Source organism: Diplotaxodon limnothrissa, linkage group LG3, assembly GCF_057381915.1.
Source record: "Diplotaxodon limnothrissa isolate DT_005_m linkage group LG3, D_limnothrissa_male_GT1.1, whole genome shotgun sequence".
In the NCBI taxonomy this organism is placed as follows: Eukaryota; Metazoa; Chordata; class Actinopteri; order Cichliformes; family Cichlidae; genus Diplotaxodon; species Diplotaxodon limnothrissa.
The window spans coordinates 53,001,501-53,007,500 of record NC_140598.1 but is presented as its reverse complement, the minus strand read 5'-3'; the positions used below and the strand labels follow the sequence as shown (position 1 = coordinate 53,007,500).

The window sequence follows — 6,000 nt, the reverse complement described above, 5'->3', positions numbered from 1 at the left end:
AAGCAAAAATTGGGAAACATGAAGTCCGAAGTCTTTATATTAAGGCCATCAGTCAAACAATACTGTTTGGTCTGGGTCAAAACAGAGCGCGTTGTGTGTGACGTCTTCTTTTGCGCATGCGGGCCGCTTTGAGGGTTCACACTAGAGCACGTTTGCTGTCGCATTTTATTTGTAGTGTGAACAAGCAGACAAAAAAATCGGATTTGATCAAAAAATCGGAATTGAGCTTTAAGACCTGCAGTGTGAACGTAGCCTTAGATGACCTGGAGAAAACTGATGTAATGTCTATAGCAGTAGATGAGTCCACAGACAGAACTGATAATGCACAGTTGTGCATATATGTCCGTTTTTTTGATGGCAAATGCTTCCAAGAGGAACTGCTCGGCTTACTGCCACTAGAGGGACACACAACTGGCGAAATAATGTTTGAGAAGATTTCAGCTTTGGTCTGGATATTTGAAGCGTGTCTGTATGCTTGTGACGGATGGGGCTCCATCCATGGCAGGAAAAGTGAGTGGTTTGGCAGCGCGGTGGTTGGCTGTTGCACCTCAGATGAGAACCTTACACTGCATTGTTCATCAGACTGTGTTGTGCACGAAACTAAGCGCAGAGCTCAAAACGACAATGGACACTGTGATGGCTACAATTAATTTTATTCGCTCAGCATCAAGCCTCCAGCACCGCTTATTCCGCATGCTGCTCTCAGAAATGTCTGGTGAGCACCATGAGCTGCTACTGCACAATGATGTCAGGTGGCTGTCCAAAGGCAGGGCACTTGAGCGTTTCTGTGATCTCAAAGAGGCGATCACAGCTTTCCTCTGCAACAGCAGGCAAAAAAAAAGCAGAAACATACTTGAATCGCATAATGGACAACAGCTTCATGGCCAATGTCTGCTTTCTGACTGACATATTCAAACACATGAATGACCTCAGTGTGGGACTACGAAACAGAGGCAAAACTGTCACTGAACTTGTGGAACAGATGCGTGCATTCCAAGTCAAGTTGAACCTTTTCTAAACTGACTTGAGCGCAGGCCGGTTGCTGCATTTTCCAACACTCCGCAAATGCATCTCATCACCGACACAAATCACGGATGTGATGACTGATTTCATTGCGAGGTTGAAAGTAGGGCTGCCACGATTAGTCGACTAGTCACGATTACGTCGACGCCTAATTTAGTAGTCGACGCGTCGTTTAAATGCCGTAAAATCCTGAAAGGTGCAGGAATAACAGTAGGATTCAAGAGTGTAATAACAGACTGAAACAGAAGATGGCCGAAATGAATCTACAAGGATACCGTTAAACGCCAAAGACGAAGAAGAAGCAGTCTCCGTTATCATGGCTACTCAGCAACAGAACTCGAAAGTCTGGGAGCATTTTGACAAAACAAAAGAAAAGAAGGTCCAGTGCAAAATCTGCAAAATGGAACTTGCCTTCCATGGCAGTACGACGGCGATGCACGAGCATCTAAAAAAGAAGCACGTCGTGGCATCCGACGACGAAGTGGTACAGTCATCTTGGTAAGCTAATTGGCTAGTTAGCTGCTAACATTATCGTAAACAACAAGCTAATTATTTGTGCTGTCAGCGTTAATCTCGTTAATATGATGTTAACGCCATAACCGCATTAACGCGACAAATCCCCGTTAGCGAGTCCCGTGCAGCCCTCGCACCGCGTTGTTGAGCTAACGGGGATTTGCCGCGTTAACATCGTATTGACGAGATTAACGCTGAGACGTTACAGGACTGCTAAAAAAATACGTTCGTCTTCAGTGGACGACTTTGTCACTAAGCCAACAACATGTACACCTCGACAAGCAGATGTCCTGACTGAATCAATCTTGAACATGTTGGTGACGGACATGAGACCCCTGTCTATGGTTGATGATCAAGGTTTCAAAGAGATGATCGAGCAGTTCAACCCAGATTAACATGCTAACTACCTACCAGGCCGATCCCACTTCACCAAATTGATGGAAAAGAAATATGATGCTACCTTTGAGAAGGTTGGTCTCTCTTTCTCTCCACTCTCTCACACCACAAACACAAAATAGCAATTTGTATTAGAATTTAATACATTTCATGATGAAATAATATTAAGAGCTTGCTGACTGAGCAACCAATAAATTAATCTTGGTTAAAGCATGTAATGGAAAGTTGTTGTTTTTTGTTTTTTACTGATATGTTGAATGTTTATTGTTTAACATACGTAACTGTATTTGATGTAAATGAATTATTCAATTGGTAAATTTAAATCTTGATGCATAAACTGACAAGCATTATTAATAATGAAAAAATATACTGTAATATATTTCACTAATGCTTACTATTGTTCCAAATCATCTCATATCTTTAGGTAAAGCAGACCCTTGGTGGTGTCAAAGGTTTCTTCACCCTGACTGCTGATATCTGGACCAGTCTTGCAACAGATTGGAAGATGAAGAGCTTCATCCTTGATACCATGCCTCTTGAGGAGAGGCATACTGGTGCCAATATAGTGACATGGATGGAAGAGGTGCTAACAAAGCTTGACATCTTGCCTGCCAAAATAAAAGCAGTAGTACATGACAGTGGTTCCAATATGGTGGCAGCAATGCGACTGCTTGAAGAAAAACATGGATGGGCCTCTATCCGCTGTGCTGGACACACACTCCAGCTCATAGTCGATACTGCTCTCAAAGAAACCACCATCAGCAGAGCACTAGGTGCTGCTAGGCAGCTAGTGGAGCACTTTAAGAGAAGCGAGCTGGCTAGTACAAGACTAAAAATGAAACGGGAGCAAATGAATGTGAAGAAAATACACTGATCCAAGATGTCAGTACAAGATGGAATAGTACATTCCACATGATAGAGAGACTCCTCGAACAGCGCTGGCCTCTCACTGCCACTCTTTCAGATCCCGAGGTAACACCAAGGGGGAAACACTACTTCGACTTGAAGCCAGAGCAGTGGGTGCTGCTTGAAGAACTGAAACAAGGTTTGGCACCTTTTGAGACTGCTACTGTTTACCTTAGTGGACAGCAGTACACAACTGTTTCAGGTCTTCCACAGGTGGTCAAAGGGCTGACACGGGCTGTACACCAAAGCCACCTGGAGACGAGCTCAGGAAAATCTTTCATTGCCAGTGCAGAAAAAGGCATAACACAGAGATGTGGGAATATATGCACTTTCTCAGCAGACAAAGAAAACCCTGTTATTCTCGCAGCTGGCTTGGACCCCAGATACAGAAAGTTGAAGTTTTTGGCTCCTGAAGATGTCATCAGAGTGCAGGGGACTGTTGAAGTGCTTGCTGTCAAAAAAGCAAACACATGAGCATCCAAAAATGCAGACAGTCAATGGTTCAGGTAGAATTGAAAAGACTGCTCTGGACAACCTCCTTGAGTCTGACACAGACAGTCAGGGTGACAATGAGGAAGAAGCATCTAAGGAGGACCAAGATGTCCAAGTTGTTAGAAGTGAAGTTCAGCTGTACTTTAAAGAAGCCACACTTTATAAAAAGGATGATCCTCTTAAATGGTGGAGCGAAAATGAGGGACGTTTCCCCACACTATCAAAGCTAGCTAAATCTTTTCTGTGCATTCCTGCAACCTCCACCCCATCGGAGCGGATCTTCTCCACAGCAGGGAACATCTACACTCAAAAGAGAGCAAGCCTTTCTGCAGAACATGTAGAAAAGCTAACTTTCCTGGCTATGAACAATAATCTCGTGTAGATTGCTATACTGACTATATAGTCCCAAAGTTCAATATAGTTGTGAGGACTGAGCACAAAATGCTATTTTGTTATATTTGTTTTCGGTTTGCTTCAAACTAGAAATTTCATTAAAAGTCTAATAAACTATTATCTTGTCTTTATTTTTAGTTTCACATACCTTAAACACTTATAGCTGTAAGCTAATGATAGGTCTAAAAGAGCAGACGCATGCTGGTGCAATAAGCTGTACGTTTTACATCCAGTGGATGCACGATCTGATTAGTCGACTAATCGCAAAAATAATCGGTGACTAGTCGACTATCAAAATAATCGTTTGTGGCAGCCCTAGTTGAAAGAGAACTTTTCTGGTCGACTAGATGGACTTGCTTTACCCACAGAGGTGATGAGTTTTGCCAGAGACCCATTTAGTGTTTCAACAGAAGGCGACTCCATCAGAGCAAAGGAAGTGGTCCCTTCCACTGACGAGGGGAAGTTCATACTTGAACTTGTTGACATGCAGTCATCCTTAGCCATGGCACAGGATCTTCGCACTAACGGACCTGCAAAGTTTTGGACTGATGTCAATACACAGCAGTTCCCTAACGTTAAGAAAGTAGCAGTCGTCATCCTCAGTATGTTTGGGTCAACGTACACGCGTGAATCAAGCTTTTCACACATGAACTCAGCAGCTCTCGCTCACTGACTGACAACACGCTTCACCACTCCATTCAGATTGCACTGACACCTTATGAGCCAAAAATTACAGAATGTGGATGTTTTTTTCTGCATCAATGAAATTTGAAAAATATGAGTGACTTTGCCAGTGTTTTTATTTCAGTGGTTTAGCTATGATTCAGGTGTGTTGACCCAAGGTCATATCTAAATCATGCAGGACACTGGCCCTTTGTCCAACACTGATATAAACAGACACTGTAGTACTTCTGTTAGTGTACATTTCCTCATTATGTTAAATCTCGAGGATTGACAGTGAGAAAGGTGGAATGCAGGGACAGCAAAGAACCTTGAACCCAAACGTCTAAGCCAGATAAACTTCAGACTTCACAGGGTAGAGCAACAGTACAACGTGAACTCCCAGACTGCAGTGACACAAACTCTCCCTAGCACATAATATCACCTTACACACACAAGACAGTGTGGGCAAAACACCAATGAAACCACTGCAGCAGTAAAGTTGATAAGCATTTTTTTCAGCCTCACCAAGCACACAGTTATGAACTAATCTGTAATCCATTCAGGGCGTTCTATCTTTCAAATTGTTTGTTTTAAATATTTTTATTACTTTTTCAACAACATTCAAAGGTAGTTTCCCATAATATGCTGTTGTAATAGAAACCCTTTTCCCCCACCCTCACCTCCCGCTCTGCTCTCTTCCGACCAAAGAAAAAAAAAAAAAAAACAAGCTCAAATGAAATATATATACAATTGTACCATATGTGGCATTTATACATAATTCAAGAGAAAAAGAAAAAAAAAAGGGAAAGAAGAAAATATAATCAATAGGAACAAACAAAAATAGCATGCACAATGCTAACAATTTCCTCCTACTCCACTCTCCTACATAAGTTGTTCTATATTTACTACTTTTAAAAAATGTTTAAATGGCTTCCAAATTTCATCAAAATATATTAACTTATTTTTCAGAAAGTACGTAATCCTTTCCATTTCCATACACTGTGTCAAGGAGTTTATCCAAGCGCCAATAGCAGGAGGAACTGATGTTTTCCAATTTATTGCAATCATACGTTTTGCCTGTAATGTACAGTAATCCATAAACTTAATTTGATAGGTTGTTAATTTAATATTTTTAGGATACACTTGTAGTAGCATCATTTCTACGTCTAAAGTGATCTTTTTATTTAAAATTTGGTTTATTTTGTTCATCACCTCCTGCCAAAAGGCACAAACAATTCTACATTCCCATATACAATGAAAAAATGTTCCACGGGCTTCTCCACATTTAAAACATGTATCTGGTATTCTATTATTATATTTATTCAGTTTCACCGGTGTTACATATGTTTGCATAATCCAATTGTATTGTAATAATTTTAAATTACTATTAATCGATTGTTTTTGTGCTTTTAAGCAAATTAACTTCCATGTCTCCTCAGAAATATTGATATTTAGGTCCTTTCTCCAAGCTTCCAACTTAGAAACTGATGTTTCTGAAGAGGCAGAAACAATCCAATTATAAAATGTTGAAATTAAGCCTTTATTACCACCTTTTTTCACCATAAACTCCTCTAGCTTACTTAATTGGGGAAAATTAAGGGATTTATTTTGCAT

General features: G+C 40.8%; 1 pseudogene; it reads left to right on the top strand.

Annotated features, from left to right (window-relative positions):
* The first annotated feature begins 1,339 nt into the window (after positions 1–1,339).
* LOC146636525 (E3 SUMO-protein ligase ZBED1-like) lies at positions 1,340–3,712 on the top strand (annotated as a pseudogene).
* The last annotated feature ends 2,288 nt before the right edge of the window (positions 3,713–6,000 follow it).